The sequence below is a fragment of the Lagopus muta genome, chromosome 2, assembly GCF_023343835.1.
Source record: "Lagopus muta isolate bLagMut1 chromosome 2, bLagMut1 primary, whole genome shotgun sequence".
NCBI classification, from domain to species: Eukaryota; Metazoa; Chordata; class Aves; order Galliformes; family Phasianidae; genus Lagopus; species Lagopus muta.
Genome location: NC_064434.1, coordinates 86,673,560 through 86,691,758, shown reverse-complemented (window position 1 = coordinate 86,691,758; position 18,199 = coordinate 86,673,560). Strand labels below are relative to the sequence as shown.

General features: G+C 38.3%; 1 protein-coding gene across 7 annotated transcripts in view; it reads left to right on the top strand.

Moving 5' to 3' along the window:
- EML4 (EMAP like 4) overlaps nt 1–18,199 on the top strand; it is a 156,147-nt gene that overhangs the window by 65,708 nt on the left and 72,240 nt on the right. The window lies entirely within an intron of this gene.

Below are 18,199 nucleotides of genomic sequence, written 5' to 3'. Positions count from 1 at the left end.
TGTCAGTGCTGATAGGAAGCTTATTCACATTTTTAAGAAAGCAAGTTTGGTGTTAATATTGATGACTCTTTTTTTATATACTTTATTTAATTAGTCTTTTGCAATTAAAATACAGTCCAGGCTTATGTTATGGCACATCTCTTCAGAGAGATCTTGGCTATCAAATTAGATCTGGGCTACAACTTAGTTTAGGTTATACAGGGTACAGATCAATGCCCTGCTAGAAGGTCAGACTGTTCCCTACCAAGAGGATCAGCATTCACCAAGAGTTGAAGATGCAAAGGTTTGCATTATTTGTGGCTTGGCCATTCCTGCCTATAACTGAACTCTCCAAGTGCTTGGAAATTGGATTTTCTAAAAGTAGTGATGAGTGGAATTCACCTTTCTCCTATACGTTTCTTTATTTTTTATACTGTGTTTTATGGAAGGAAATGCTGACATCTGCCATTCTTACTGGTGTCCTTCTCCTGCAATAAGGAGTCTGCCGATAGGTCTAGAGGTGAAATCCTGTCTCATTATAGGATATGAAAATAGCATGGACCCATAACTCTACCAGAGATGGAAAAATAATGTATGCTTGTTTCTAATTCTACTTCCTTAGCAGGTTACTAGAACTCTATTTCCTTTCTCCTACCAATTTGGCAGAGTTAAATGAACCTTTTATTCATCTTTTATATGAAGTAATTATAAGGGCTATTGGAATGAGCAATATTTACTTGCTTCATGCATTAGCTGAGCCTGTGCTTAATGAGGTGAGCTGTAAGCTAGACCAGCTTGTTCTGGTTCCAGGCTTCACTGGATGTATCATCCAAGTGCTATTTCACAGAATCACAGAATTGTAGGGGTTGGAAGGGACCTCCAGAGATCATCGAGTCCAACCCCCCTGCCAAAGCAGGTTCCCTACACCAGGTAGCACAGGTAGGCATCCAGGCAGGTCTTGAACATCTCCAGAGAAGGAGACTCCACCACCTCCCTGGGCAGCCTGTTCCAGTGCTCTGTCACCTCACTGTAAAGAAGTTCTTGCGCATGTTTGTGCAGAACTTCCTATGCTGCAGTTTCCAGCCGTTTCCCCTTGTCCTGTCTCCACTCACCACTGAAAACAGTCTGGCCTTGCCATTCTGCCCCCCACACCTTAGATATTTATAGACCTGGATCAGGTCCCCTCTCAGTCTCCTTTTCTCAAGGCTGAACAGACCCAGTTCACTCAGCCTTTCCTCATAGGGGAGATGCTCCAGGCCCTTCACCATCTTCGTGGCCCTCCGCTGGACTCTTTCCAAGAGATCCCTGTCTTTTTTGTACTGGGGAGCCCAGAACTGGACGCAGTACTCCAGATGAGGTCTTACCAGGGCAGAGTAGAGGGGGAGGATCACCTCCCTCGACCTGCTGGCCACGCTCTTTTTAATGCACCCCAGTAAGCCATTGGCCTTTTTGGCCACAAGGGCACACTGCTGGCTCATGGCCAACCTGTCATCCACCAGGACGCCCAGGTCCCTTTCTGCAGAGCTCCCCTCCAGCAGCTCATCCCCCAACCTGTACTGGTGCATGGAATTATTCCTCCCCAGATGTAAGACTCTACACTTGCTTTTGTTAAACCTCATCCGGTTTTTTTCTGCCCAGCTCTCCAGCCTATCCAGGTCTTGCTGAATATCAACACAGCCTCCAGGCATGTCAGCCAATCCTCCCAACTTCGTATCATCAGCAAACTTGCTGAGGGTGGCCATTATCCCCTCATCAAGGTCATTGATGAAGATGTTGAACAAGACCGGACCCAGCACAGACCCCTAATTTACTTGTTATATGACCCCTATTTACTTGTTATATGCCACTCACTTTCCAGGTAGCCAAGGGCAAGGGACTTGTCTTGCTGGGTTCAGGTAGGGCCAGCAGGACAGCATGGTGTCAAGAAACATACTGGTCTCCGATGCATATAATTGACTGTAGACTTGGGCATGGTTCTGGGCAACTGGATCTGGGTGTCCCTGCTTAAGTAGGGGCTGAACCAGCTGAGCTCCAGAGGTCTCTGCTGACATTGACCAGTCTGTGAAAGCTTTTGCACACATGCATCTTAAACTAATTAAATAAAACTTTAAAAAACAAACAAAAAAAACCTTCCAATGCTTACCTCTACTAAGAGACAAAATTATCCCTGGTGTGCATACTTTGCTACATATCTACAGTAAATATCTACTTTAACACCAATAACACTACTGCTATTAACACAGGAAATAAAATTACAAGTTTAAAGGTGGTTAAGGGGTTTCATCTTACACTTTTTAAAAGGCTATACCTACTTGGTGGAATAGTCTTACTTCTTTAACATGATAGTTAATTTTCAAATGTGTGGTTATGGTTTTATGCAAAGTTTCTTCTGCTTTGCCTGTTCTGCTCTCTCACTTCTAGCAGTTCTAGGAATATATATTAGTCATCACAGGGAGGTTGAAATGATAATGACTGGCACAGGGTAGTGGTTAGTTGTTTTTTGTTTGTTTGTTTGATTTTTGATCTTGCAGAAGTATCAAAGGTGCAGTTGATGTGATAAACTGTTATTCAAGGTCAGACAAAGATTCAGATGTGTATTCATATTCTCAGGTTTAAAATTTTGCTCTCAAATTTTGAATCATGCCCAGATTAGTAGACCTAAAAAGTTACTTTTGTGAACTTTGCATCATGCTTCTGCTTTACATGGAAGAGTAAATTGATCAGGATGGCAGTAGCAATTCAGACCTCCCTTCAAGCGTGCTTCTTTAACCTGCTTCTTCTGCAGACAGCATGGAGCAGCTGTGAGAGCAGAATGTGCAAATAAACTCAGCAAAACTGCTGAACATGCAGATCTTACTCCATGAGGAGTAGAAGGGATGGAAGTTACAGTCATTAGTCAGATTACTGTGTGATGAGAAGACACTTTGATGCATTATAACAGTATAGGTTATATATAGGTAGAGTTCAGGTGCCGTATCTTCTCCCTTTGTTTTTCTTGACTTTTCTTTTTTGTTCTTTTTACGTTCTAAAATGGCACATGAGTTTGTTTTTCTTTTCCCTTGTTTGCCTGTGGTGCTATTCAGAAGTACTTAAAATCCATGATAATACTCAGCCAGATTTCTTGTATCTGTGAAACATATTCAGCTTTTCCTTCCAGGAGAAGCTGAATGAGGTTTTCTTCTCTGTTCATGGGTTAACAGTGAGTTCTTTCCAGCTCTGAGAGGTAGGGGCTGAATTTTGCATTTTGCCTGCCTGCAGTGACTTTTTGATTTGCACTCACAAGGGCTGGTCCTACCCAGTTAGATTGTGGGCTTTGAGCACCAGTTGTGGAGGCCTGTGTGAAGGTGGAAACTCACAGCGTGTTGACACAGCTGATTAGTAAATGTGGGTTGATAGACTGGCTTTCCTTCTTGAGTAAGAGTGTATGCTTGAGTTGTTCCTACAGGGAAGCTGCAGTGCTGTTGACTCCCTCTTCTGCTCTCTTGCTGGTGGTTTATGTGGCCATACCCTACTCTGTAGATTTTTGGCTGTAAACGCACCCATCCTGCACTCATACCAAGTTAGTTCCTTTCCTGGTAACATTTAAAAAAAATAATAAAAGTACTTGGAAAATAAGATGCTCAGAATGATTACAAGGTGTTGAAAAAGTACAAAGCAATTTTTTTTTTCTCACTGATGTATTCTGTCAGAGCAGCTGGGATCCTTTCAGTGTATGAAGGAGTGTGTTATTTTGACCAAGGGTTTGTGAATAAATAGCAGGTTCTTGGATAGTTGTTTTATATATTTAAGTAGATACTGTCTATACATTTTACATATTTAAGTACTTATTATAGTTAATACTTAGTATATGTGAAATTAACCTTAATTTGCAAGAGTCAAAGGAATACTGGATAATTATGTGGCTTAAGAGAATAGCTGCCTTCAAAATAACTCAGTTTTTTTTTTAGGTTTAAGATTATTCCTCCTAGGTATGAGAAAGTTGGAGAAATTCTCAGATTTTAAAAAGGGGAAGAGAAGCAACAGTCACCTAGAGTATATAGCTCATTTTCCAGTACTTTTCACTTTTTTAGAAGAGTTATCATAAAGATTATCAACTTCCCAGTTCAGTGTTCACTGAGTTGCAGCTCAGTGTTTTTGCTTTTTGTGAAGCTGTGTTTAAAGCTTCAGGAAGGAAGATCCTTCTTTCTAGCAAGACTTTGGTGTCAATTTGTAACTTAGTTACTTGATTTGAAAGAATAAGAAGGGAAACGGGCAGAGCTTGAGGCAGCATTTTCATGATTCTTGATGCTGCTGTTATTTACTCACAACTGGATTTAATTCTTGGTTATCTGTGAAATGTCTGTACAGCTTGATTACTTCTAATACCAGACATGTATATAATCAGTCCTACCTCCCTTGATATTTATAGGGATTTATTCTTTTTTTTTTTTTTAAACCTGTTTTAACTGTTGCTTTATAACAAATAGTAAAAAAATAAGCCTGAAGAATTCTTCCCACTTCAGAGATTTCATCCATGTAAAAAATAAATGATATGAAATATGATGGATTTAAATAATTTTCTTACAAATACGGTACCTTTAGGTTTGCAAACTTTGACAAGTATTCAAAATCAGAAATGTGTTTTCCTAAAGCATCCTTTGAGAAGGGAAGGATTAGGCATTCCCGTGAAAATGCATATTATTCCCTTGCAGACAACTTCCATGGACACATCCATGGTAATCACTATCAATTGTGAAATTATGGCACTTTTGTATGGAACTTCTACATAAAATGTGGTGAAATTTTGGAAGCTCTTAACATAAACGTTCTTAACCTAGGTAATCTGGTTCAGTGCTATTTTGTTTTTTCCTCGAGATTCTGTAGCATCACAGAACTCTATTTACATGTCTCTTTCCTTCCTTGCAGGTTTAGAAACTTGCCTTATTTCTTAACCTGCATGAAGATGAAACATACTTCTTCCTCTTCAACCGGAATTTTCCTTTCTTAAGTGGGAAAGCAAATATCTCAGAGTAGTAGTTGGTGCTGTGTTTTTGCTTTTGAACAGTGTGGTGTAGTAATCTCATGCATCCCAGTTGACACACAGGATTTTTTTGAAAAATTATGTTTATTTTTCCATCTAGAATAGAGAAGGCTTTATCTGTTTCTTTTTTTGCTTGTTTTTAACTTAATACACCCTTTTTCAGCTGTGCTCAGGCATAATAGTGTCAGGATTAGCAACTGATACTATTCATTAAAGCTGTTCTGCTGTTCTAGAATTCTTCCTTGTCATGAATGAATGAAATTAGCTTAATTTCACTGTAACATTGTTTGTAGGATTAGAGCCTTTGCAGAAAGTTTTTAGTGGCGTCCCTATTAAAGAAAACATGGCAGCACCTGGTGGCGGAGCTGTGGACTGAGTTGTTCAGCAGAGTACCTTTCTTTGTCAAATATGAAATGCTGATGTGAAATACATCCAAGTAGCTGAGATCTGTATGCTGCAGAATGACAGGTTTGGTGGCTGTGCGGTAAGGCTTCTGTCAAACAGTAGCAGCCACAGCAGCAAGATTGCTGTGAGCAATGCTTTCCACCCACACCTTGTTTATAGGAAGTGCTAACTTCAGGGCTTCACTGGGACTATTTAGTCACTGATGTAATAAAACAAAAGACTGCGTCTAAAGAACTTAGTTAGGTTTTTAATTGTGTTTATGATCGGTTCCCCTTTTTGAGGGTGGTTATCAACTTGTACCTGTGTAGGTATTTCTGCTTCCTGTCTGCTCTGAAGTGTTTTCTGTGACATGTAGAATGGAAATACTTTCTTCATTTCTCAATATTTGCTCTTCTGTGGCAACTGAAATGAAGCTGACTATTAATGTGCAGTGAATGGCTGCAGATAGCAGCTCACAGCCTAGCTGTGTGGGAGTTGCAGAGCTTGTGCTTTGTCCTCAAGACTGGGGCAGATAGCCTAGTTGTGTTCATACCAGCACTGCTTCGAACAGAGGAGATTTACCTCTTTTCTGTTTTAAAAAAAGCAATGGGTGCACCTGCAGTCAGCACTAGATGTGATATGGGTGTCCCTCTTGTGCCAAAGCTGTGAGCAGTTATAAAAGTCAGGGAGGCATCTTAGAGGAGGAAAACTGAAATGGGGTTTTGGCCTGTTGCTGTCAGCATCCTGCTGCATCTGGGTCATGATTAGAGAGGTCTGGTCTCGTGTTCCCAAAAACCAATGGGCCTTAGTAAAAGATAGCAAAAGGAAGCCTTCTGTCTATTCTTGCCTACACGGAGAGGATGGCTGGGGCCCTGGGCAATCTGAGCTAGTTCTTGACTTTGTGAGTCATGGCAGAGGGGGTGGGCTGGATGATCTTTGAGGTCTGTTCCAAGCCCTTCTATGAGATATTGCAACATTCATAAGGTTGCATCTTCTGGTTGCAGCACTAAATGTAACCTGCTCTGCACTAGATAGAACACTTCATCCAGAAGTGCTTGTCTCTTGATACAGCTTAAAATTCACAGGAAGGGAACGTATTATCATCTTTTGCTTGCAGATAAGAAAATATAAGGAAGAACAATGACTTTGCAAGGTCACTTTAGCTTGTCAGTGAAAAGTGGGAGATTGCATGGCTGCAAGTGGAAAGAACTCATATACCTGAAATACCAGAAAACTAAGATAATACGTGTTGATAAGCCTCTTCCCAAGCAGATCTTTTCATTTATCTGAAATGTCTGTATCATCTAACTCAGACATATAAAAGCCAGAGAGTACCCTCATGTGCATACTGGCCTGGTGTAAGCACATGCCTGATGAGCACTGGAGCCCACAGGACCTTGTCTTTCACAGCAGACTGAGAGGGACTACATTCTCTTCAGGAGCAAGGGGTGTTTCAGGATGGGGACCTCAAGAGATGCCAGCAGCACAAAAATGAGTCTCAGTGGGCTGGTGGTGAGGAGTATGTTATCCACAAGAGGGTCACTGTAGATTTTAGGAGGGATGAAGAACAGTCTGCACTGCAAGGCTGAATTTTGACCTTGAAACTGTACCACAAAGGATGGGCTGGGCCGGTTTTCCCTTAAGCTTTAAGGAAAATAACAGTAAGCGAGAACAGCATGCACTATGCTGTGTTTAATATCAATATCAGTTAATGAATCTCTTTAACCAGTCAGTACTCTAATACACACGTTTTTGTGTGCCCATCATTCGAGGAGAGGCACAACCCATGCAACGCAGATTCATAAGGAGGCAGTTTGAGTAGAAACGTATTTATTTGGGAAGGGAAATTAATAAAATAGACCATGGCTCTCTGTTTGTCTTGATGGACAACTGCATTTATGATAGAGTGGGTTAGAATAGCGCAGAGTGAGATCAAATGAACTTTGTACAGTGGTGTTTTTGATGTTACCAATTAGATAATTATTTATGAGTCTTGAGGGAAGGAAAAAAGAGCAGCACAATGTAGCATACAGCACAATTAATTTCAGAAGCGTTCCAACATTTCCATTTAGACACTCAATGCCTAACTGCATTCCTAGATAACAGAAGCTGGAGATCATTCATTTGTATGTTATGATTTGAGATGAGTAAAATTTTGCAAATAAACACTGCATGGCACAAAAAAGAATTGAATCAATAGAAGAGAGTGTGTTGCTTTGACTGATGTTATCTCACTTCACGATTTCAGTGCTCTTCTGTTTTGCTTTTGAAATTAGACACCACAACTGATGAGAATACAATGAATGTAGTGGGTAGAAAAAGCTTTCCTCCAGGGCAAATATGTTCTTTTTAGAAACTCAAACAAACAAAAACTTAGGTTGGTTTGTTGACTGAATGAGCAATAAATGTTTAAGATTTTGGAGGGTGTCCACAAGTTTCAGATTATAACTATGTTGGTACTACTGAATACAGAGGAGATTTACTGCAGAGATAGTGAATGTTGAGTTTGTCCTGAGTTGTTGCAAGCTGAAGATTGAATGCTTTGCAAACTGGATTTTATTTGCACATTAGTGAAATAAATTGTCTTGGAAAATTGGCAGTAACCTGTATGAATTGGAGTTTAAATTTTACAAAAATAATCCTAAATATACAGACAATGCTCTAAATAGGAATTAATATAATCTCTCTGACAAGAACAGTTAAATAGGTAAATAAAATGCCTGGGGAAGGAGTGAAAGATTCAGACATGATTATGAATGCTCTTAATTTTTTTCTCCTCTGCTTACAAACCTTTATACCAACTTCCTTGCCCTGCAGTCATAACTGATGGGTACCACTTTGTGTAAATGAGTTGACAAAATACTCCTGGAAAGAAAGATTTCTTGGTGCACTCTGCACAGCATCTGCTGGATCTTCTGTGTGATGCTTTGGTATTTTTGTCCAAGCCTGGATAGTGCCAGTATCATCTTGAATGGTGCTGAGCAGATCAGTGACAAGCAGCACTACTGTCTTCTGTAGATTTATGTGATAATGAAATCTCTTTAATGAAAATGGTTGTGCATGTGAAGTTGAAGACTGAACATAGAAGACATAATGGGGATAGTCCTTCAAACCTGTATTTAGACTTCTGGATTGTGTAGGTGTTAAGGTGCAGCCTTTAATTACTTGATCGTTGTCTCTTCTGAATCAGTCAGTGCTCAGAAATGATAAGTCTAACTAAAAAGCTGTTGCTCGGTATTGAGCTGCTTTAAGTTTTCTTTGCTTGGCTACCTATGTTATTTTTATGGCAGGACTAAAAGCCCTTATTTTTCAAGGATATGAATTTCAACACCGACTTTGCTACAGAACTTATGGTAGTGTCTCAGTAGCCTACCAGTGTTAATTAACCTTTATGGGTTAAGTGTGGGATAATACTTGCATTTAATAGATGAAGAGCATAGTTAAAAAGATTAAGGTCAAAAGCATCTGCTAATCACCCAATTTTCTAATTAAGTTATTGCCTAATAGGCAGGACAGCCCCATGCCTGTCAGAAGCCTGATTGCTGTGGACGTGAGATACATGGGAGAGCTCACTGGGCTCAGGAGAGAGAGCTCCTGGCACTGTCATTATTAGCCTGCTCTGTTTGGTTGGAAAAGTTAGAATCATAGAATCATAGGATCACTCAGGTTGAAAAACACCTTCAAGATTTTTGAGTCCAGCCATGACCTAACCATGCTACTTTAACAACCCTCTGCTAAATCCCTGAGCACCCCATCCAACCGTTTTTTAAACACATCCAGGAATGGTGACTCAACCACCTCCCTGGGGAGCCTATTCCAGTGCTTAACAACCCTTTTTGTAAAGAAGAGTTTCCTAACATCCAACCTAAACTTATCCTAAACTTAAGGCTATTTCCTCTTGTCCTGTCACCAGTAAGAAGAGACCGACTCCACTCTTGCTGTAAACACCTTTCAGATATTGGAAGAGAGCAATAAGGTCTCCATTCAGCCTCCTTTTCCCCATACTGAACATCTCCAGTTCTTTCAGTCTCTCCTCATAGGGCATATTATCCAAGCCTTGTTGCCCTTCTTTGGACCTGCTCTAGCAACTCAGTGGCCTTTCTGTATGGAGGTGCCCAAAACTGAACACATTACTCAAGGTGAGGCCTCACCAATGCTGAGTACAATGGCAGGATGACTTCCCTAGTCCTGTTCACCACAGCATTGTCATAGTTTTATGTTGTGGGTTTTTTTGTTTTTTTTTTTTTGTTTTCAGTATTCTGCATCAAAACATCATGTAGTGTACTGGGCATTGAAGTGTTAATGCTCCAATTCCAGGTACCTATCCCTATGCATTACAGAAGTCATGGGATCTGGCCCTTCCGGGTTGGGTGATTTCTTACTGCCTGGCAGTGGGTGCTGGAGTGTGCTTTCCTAGCTGTTCCAAGCTTTTCAGGTTTGACTTGGTCTCAGAAACTTTCTCTCTCCTATCTTACTGATTCGTCTCAATTTCAATTAGATTGTATTATATTGTGTCATCTTGCATTCTGATATCATAGTTAGTAAAATAAGTTTTCCTCCATAGATTGTTGCCGCTGTTTTCCCTCCCTCCCTCCCTCCCTCCCATTTTGAGTGGCCAGGGTGGGGGGAGGGAGAGCAGGGGCCTACTGCCCCCCTGTCATGAGCATGGATTGGTCTAGTTAACTCCGTGACACTGATACAAGACAGGATGCCATTGGCCTTCTTGGCCACCTGGTCACACTGCTGGCTCGTATTTAGCCAACTGTCCATCAGTACACCAAGGTCCCTTTCCATCAGGCAGCTTTCCAGTGACTCCTCCCCAAGCCTCTAGGGTTGCCTGGGGTTGTTGTGACCAAAATGCAGGACCTGGCACTTGGCCCTACTGAAACTCATACAGTTAACCTTGGCCCATCAATCCAGTCTATCTAGGTCTGTTGTAAATAATGCTGACAATTCTAGCAAAATTATGATGTATATAATAATATTATATATATTATATAATTTTATATATAACATGTATATAATATATTATATATATACATTTCTAGCATAATATGCTATATTTTCAAGTTTGTATACTACTGATCTTGAGGACGTTTTCCAATCTAGAAGATTTTAAGACACAGTGTTATGCATTAATGCATGTGCAGTTTATGGTAGAGCAGTTGATTGCAGCAGTCACTGTGAACTATTTAGTTCCTTTCTGAACTGCCAAGCATGTATGTTATATAACAGTAAGAGATGCTGTGCCTCACTTTCTATTGCTGTGACATGAAAACAGGGTGTCATCTGATATTAAAAAGAATCTGGTACGACTGGGACTGTTGCTGAACAAGTTATGCAGAGCATCCCACACAGGTCCCTGTAGTCATCATGAATTCTATATGTGCTGTTCAGAAGCACTGTTTTGGAAGATAAGGGCATGTCTTGCTGGTTGAAGGCCAAGCATTGAAAAGCTCAAGCTTCAGAAGACTATCTGAGGGATCAGGTGCTAACCAATGCTGGAAAAAGAAAATTCTTAACAAACCACAAGGCATTTTAATTAGTGGGTGGTGAAAATACGGTGAATGGTTTTAGTGCTTAGATGCATCTTAATGGAGGTGGAGTTGATAAGAAGTATCCAACTGGAGAAAGGATATTTCAGAGAAAGCCAGCATAATTACCTGCTTCTTCAAGTAATTATGTGGATTCCTATGTCAAACAGGAGAAATGTGCAGGAGTGTTTGTTTGTTTTTTTTTATCCTCAGTCTGCTTATCAAATCTAGTATTGGCCATGTGTGAAGTCTGTTCTGTTTCTTGTTAAACTTGGGTGCCCAGTAGATAATATGGTTACTGGAAACTTGAGCAAGCTAAACGATCCAGTTAATTAAATACAGGGTGGAGTACACTGTGAATTTTGTGCTGATAAATTTCTAGATTATCAGTATTAAAATAGGTATTTACAGCAGCAGATGCACTGGATTATTACAAAAATATTTTTTATCAAAATGCTGTAAGTGTGGTAATTGATAAGTTAATATTTCCATGATATTTTTTGTATTATGTTTTATGTATTATCTTTCTCTCTTGCTTTTTTGTGCCAGCAAATATATAAATAAATAAATATGAAAGCCTGTGTGCACAGATATGTTCAGCATCCACAAGCAAAACTAATTATTAGAGATGAAGATAAAGATCATCACACACGTCAGACTAACTCTTTAAAATGAGATTGCCTCAAAACATGTGTGATGTTCTCTGTAATGTAGTGTTGCAGTAGTGCAGGTTCACAGATGTGAGCTCATTTCAAATCAATCATTAAACAATCAAAATGTACCAAGATCAGTAGCAGCTGTTGCATATCAGAATATTCATGTGCTGTGAGAAAATCTTGTGAATCATCGACAGACGGAACAGGATGCTTATATTATGGATGTGGAGTATGCTTAATTGAAAAGTCCAAAGGAAACTTTGTTCCACCATAGTTTTGTCTTTGTTCTTATCTTAATGCAGTACTATGGTGATTTAATTTTATAGTATATGGCATGTTATTTTATTGTTTTTTATATTTGAATTTTGGGTTCTATAATTGTCCATAAAGATATACACAGATCTGTGCAGATCTGTTCCAGATGGGCCGGTTTTCATTTATCAAAGTCATGCATAAATTCTTGACGGTATAAACCATATTCCTGTCAGGGTTTTTACTGAGGTATTTATGCACACTAAATTTTTAGCCTTGAGCAAGAGGTTTTTTTCTTTTGTTTAGTTTTATGGCTCAGTTCTGTATACCTAACATGGTGGACTGCACTGATGTATTTTAAAGTGAAAAATGAGCAATCTTATTATATGGTCTATGGTTACAAATGTAGATTACCCTTTAAGATAACTGCTTCTAATGTTTTAGGTGCTTACTGTCCATCAGACATTGCACTTGCATTTTATGGTCTGATTCTGTGGTAGCATCTGTGCAAGGCTAATGGAGAGTAATATGTTCTTTTTTGTTTGTTTTTTTCACTATCACAGAAGGAGCTAAAATAAGATTGAATAGTAAAATGTAAATCAGTCCATTGAATTGTTCAGGGAAGATGATTTTCCCAGCACGACAGTACTCATGCACTGCTTGAGTGAGGAATGATGACATAAGTTCTTTCTGAAAACCTGAAGAAACGTTTGTGTGAAAAGAAAATAAAAAGTTTAGCTGGTGTTCAAAGTACCAACATACCACAGGTGAGCTGTGAGAGGGGACCAATCTACAATGATCTACCTACATTAGTTTCAAAACATCTGCAATAGTGTAAAGATACCTTTTACACCTTTGCGGCTGTAAATGAGATCAAGCAGTGCATTGTTCTAAATTCTGAAAGGAAGAACTGGGGAATGAGGCAAAGTGAGGGAAAAAGTAGGAAAGGAAGTGAATAATAGATGGGGTAATCAAGTGTGTTAAAGGCCTGAGTCTTGCATTTGCAACAGGAAAAGTTGGAGAGAACTTCCCACTCAGCTTTCATGTCACTGACTTTAGCCTCCAGGGACACATTAAGAGTTGATAAGGTATCTGTTGGGAAAATCAGGCTTTCCTAATCTTTAGTGTTCATGTTGTGTGTTTTAATTTGTTTTAATTCCAGTTGTTCCCATGCTCCTTACGTGACATGTGTCCTTTACAAATCCAGGATGGCACGCTGGCATTTGAAGGAGGTGAAAGTGAAGATACTATTAGCAAAAGACTTTGGCATCTAATGCCATCTTTTTTTTTTTTTTTTTTTTTTTTTAGTGAATTTTGTATTATGAGTGCAAAACAGAATCTTTGCACCTTTGATAAACTAGTCCAAAGACATGTAAGCAACCGAAAACTACAGCGAATTTTTCCTTCACTTAACTTGGTAGGAAAAATTTGTCTGTTATCTCTCTGGAGCTAAAACCCTCAGCCAGAGTCAAATTATTCAGTGGTCTTCAGAACAGAAGTTTCAGGCTGTGCCAATACTTGCCTTCCTGTGCACATGGGCACATGGTAGTTCTAGTGAGCAGGGATTCTTTTGGGTCAGTTGTCTTCTGAAATTGTAAGCCAGATCTTTATACCAGTCCAAGTAATTTCTGTTGCATTTCTGTAATAAAAGACTCTTAGTGCTCTGGGGAAAACAGAAAACTGTGTGGGTGCCTTGGCAGACAGTGGTTTAAAAATATCTGTGGTCTATGTGGTTTTATTGGACAAAATGTAGGATTTTCCATCCTGTGGTTTAAATTTCCAAGTGCTGGAGCTTGTAGAATTTGTTTTTCTGAAACGTTCCTTGTGTCTAAAAGCAAGTCCTTACTTACATTTAGTCAGAGCTGGCAGGAGTTGGCTCTGAGAAGGGATAATGGATTCTTTGGAATTGTTTAGGGGCCCCAGTTCAGTTGTAAGATATATGAGATATAACATAATATATATAAGAGATATAATATATATATATATGTAAGAGATATAATATATAATGTGTATATATAATATATATAATAAAATAATATATAATATATATGTAAGATATATATATATATAAATACAAACGTTTTAAATGTACAGTGCTCAGTTTTTTCTCAAACAGACAGTGATTAAGAGTGATATCTTTCAAATACTGTTATCCTCATGTACCTGCTCAGTGATACGGGAGAAGGAGAGTTAAAGGTGTGTTGAGAGTTCTTAGTACCTTCGTTATGCGTTGAATCCCACAGGCAGAGCTCCTTGACAAAACCTAAGGGAACTTGTGAGCTGCAGGTTTGTTCAGACTGCTGGGAGAGGTTTCATTCATGACTGTGAGAAGTTCCATGGAGCATAACGCATCTGTTTAAGTGCCACTTGGCTACTAACAAAGCACATCCCTGCTTAGTTCAAAAGTGGGAGGAAAGTTAATATTTTAATGGCTAAAATTAAGAATCAAACTGGTGAAGTATGATGAAATAGCAAATCTCATTTTGGAAGTTACAGTGTGACATATGTTTAGACCTAGCATATATTTGCCTTTTTTTTGCATTGTAATACTCTTACCTTACACTGCTTTTCAAAAGCGGAAAAACCTCAGGCCCCCATTTACATGGAGATTCCTTTGTTTCACCAGTCAGCAGTGCAGATGGTGCTTTCTTCACAATGGATCTTGTTGCAAAGTCCCTCTTGAGAGTAGAGTTTATGGGCATCTTGGGAAAAATGACCAGAGCATCAGAAATTGTACCATTTTGTTATAACAAAAAATAACCAGATGAAAGTCCCATTGAAAATGAAGTCAATTAATTCAAATAAATAGTGAATTTCACTGAAGTCTCTGGCTTGATTTTCTGACCTTATTTCTCTTTTTGAGTAAAAGAAGCTCCGTCCGGTTTATTAAGCTGAGTGGCTCATGGAAGGCCTAGATATGCCCCATGTGGCATGAGGGAATGGCCAGATGTTTAGGAGTGGGAGAAGAGAAAGGAACAATAAATTTAAGTTTCGCTTGTGACTGACTTTGAACTTGCATTAATAAAGAGAACGGCATGCTCTTGAAGGAAGTTTTTTGTTTAAATTTCTTCTGAAAAAGTTCTCTGGATTAAAAGTATGTGTTTTTAAAGCAAGAAATCCCCAGAGCCAGATATTTTGAAAACATACCTCGCGGATTCGTTAAACTAATCTCAAGGATTGCAGTGGTATTTACTTTCAAGGCATCTTCTTTTAAACTAATTCCTAGCTGACTTACTTTCAAGGCGCTGTCAAGAAGGGCATGTTGGAGTTCAGCTGAGTATTTGCTTTCCTGGGTGAGGTGTTTGGGTTGGGAATCATTCATTTTCAGTTCTCCTACGTGATGTTTAGTTGTCATCACTTAGAGCATAGCCTGCTTCTGTAGAGTGATAGAGAATACCTAAACGTCTTCACAGTGTGTGACTGTGATTCTTGGTCAAACAAAATAATCTTAATTTCCAGGTGATCTTCTTGATGTTAAGCTTCTTTCAGTCATTGTGCTTCATGTACTGCCCTTGTAGTGCAAAGCAGCTGCTGGTTGTTTTTTCCCACTAAGCACACAGCCCATTGCTTTACCTATTTCTGAGTCAGCTAAATGTCTTAATCTTCTTGATTTCCTTTTTATGTCCCATTTGTACACCTGCCATCTCTGACAGGTTGTTGGGGTTGCGAGTGCTTCTGCATCAACTCACTGGGCTTTGTTTAGGGGCTGAACCTCCATAGCACAAGTAGAGACCAACATTGCTCAACTTCTACACCATCTTACTTTATGTTGAGGAGATTGCAAAATTGCAGCTTCCTCTTACGTGCAGAAAGCCTTGCCTCTCTATTGGCCATTGGAGATTTGTAATGAGTGGCAAAACTCTGACTTTGAGGCTGGCAGGAGCAATCTAATGAGCCTCTTTTCTGAGGTGCTTGAGCTTGGCACAGGCAGTCTTGTCAATACTGGTAGACAGTGGAGGTTTAAAAAAAAAATAAAAAAAAAAAAAAAAAAAACAAAAAACCTCGTAGTGCACTTCTGGCTGTGCTCATCAAAGAGAGACCGACATTGGCGCATTTACTGGCTTGGTAATTACTGTTTTTTGGACTTCACACAAAGAACAGAGCTATGTCTGGCTTCTAAAATGATGGTTTACCATAGCTAAGAGAGAACTACTTAGTTCTTTTACAAATCTTTTATAGTAATGTGCTGCCTGTTTGTGTACCTGGACATTTAACCACTATCAGACATGTTAATATTTGATTAATTGAAGACTTTAACAGACAAGTAAAAATAAGACGTGTAATATAAAAGTTAAAAGAAATGTCACACTTTTGTGTTTGCTTAGACTTCTAGTATAAAGAGATGAGATGTGAAGATTGTGATAATTACTTTTAAAATAATTGCCATTGTTTATTTACAGTGTTCATTTTGTCTGGTCCTGTGCATTTCTTTAAAGGCTAATACTGTAATTACAGCAGCAGTATGAATTATGTGGTTCTTTCAATCCACTTTGCTAAAGCCAAAACTCTTCATGACTTAACTGATGTAAATTGACCTCAGTTCCTTTTTATGTGCCATGTAGATATATATGTATGCTTGTAGGAATATCCTGTAGCTCCTTACAGCAGATGGGTTTTTATTCTTTGAAAATAGAGTTTTCAATAGATGAACCTACACAGTTCTTTCTAACTGGAGTAGCAGTCATGGTGTGGATTTCTAAGATACCAGTTAGAGATCAGTGAACAAGCTAAGTTATAGAATTATTAAAATATCTCTTTAAAAAATAACCTTTTTTGTGTAGATGGTTTACTATTATGGCTGGTGATACTGAAGGCATTTTGTTCAGAGTTCTGATCCATTGTCTCTGGGACTCAGTCTGATTGCATATCTTATGAATTCCTCTACAGTTCTTCTTATTTATTAATATGTATTATTATTAGCACTAGTATTAAACATGAAATGATATATTTCTGTTCTTGGTTTGACAAAATAGTGAATTAAGTTATTATGCAAAACTGTTTTCTTCTGGGAGTTGTCCTATCAATCTGATCTTAACTATTCCTTTCAGTTTAATAAAAATAAACATTTCTCTATGGTTATTATTTTGTTTTGCTAATTCCTTGCAGGAATTTTTTCACTTCGTAAGATTATCATGGTTTTCTTTTCAGTCAATTAAATTCTTACTCCTTCAGTAATGGCTATCATACATGTAGGCTTTGTATTTTAAAAGCATGGAAGTTGGCACTCAAATCTCTTTCATTTTTAATTACTTGGAGCAGTTTGACTTGTGTTTCACTTATACAAATTCTCCAAAGGCTAAGCTATTTAGTGACAAATTTGTAGTTGTCCTTATATCAACGTTTTTCCTTGTTATTTATCAGATTAGTGAGCTAAAGTTTGGGTTGTATATAATCGCAGTAGTAAGATCCAGTGCCTTCCCCTAATGTGTGAATTTTCTGTTCGGAATTATTTCGTAAAATATTTCATACTGTCTGTTGTAGAATAAAGGTTACGTTTTGTAAACCATTCCTTCCTGAGTTTTAATAAGATTAAAACAGGATGGATAAGGAATTCAGTACCTTGTGATTGAGCAATGTATTCTTTTATGGATCTTTTTTAGTGGTTAGACTGTGACTTATTGGAACAGCCAAATATGAAAATCTGTTATGTGTTATTTTGGCTTGGCAGAAATAATGCAAAGAACTGTCAAAAGCAAAGAATATGCAGAAGCTGTAATTTCCTTTTTACCACTGAAGAATAGATTTGGCCAGAGTATGCCTTTAATGCTAATCTATCTCTGTGTGGCCAAACAGATTTTTGGAACCTTTTTTTAGTATATTTACTTTCTTTTCACTTTAAGCCAAATGTTAAAATAATGTTGGCTTTTTTTTTTTTTTTTTTTTTTTTTTAGCCTGTGTAAGGTGATGATGTTTAAAAAAAAAAAAAAAAAAAAAAAAAAACACACACACAAAAAAACCTCAGATACTTGTTTGTTCCAAATGTATTTTTTGCAACTTCATATCATTTTAAATTTTTATATCATTTAAAATTCTCCAACGGTACCAAAAGAATGCATTACAAAATACAACCATAGTTTAGCTGGCTTTGTAAAAAAACTTAATTTCAGGCTTTATTAAACTGATAAAAGCATATTATTCCTTCTACACATCTAACAGAAAGTGATTTCCTCTTTTGCTTATAGTGGAGCCGTGCTATTTAAGCATTCTTAGCTGATGACTAGAAATACTTCTATCTTGAAGCATTAATTTGATTTATTTAATATAATATCTCCTCCTCCTTTGCCTGAACACATTTGTTTGAACATCTTGAGTACTTCAAAAGGATGGGACAGACTTATTCATGCTGTACATGTCTTTCCATGGCTTTGGTTTAG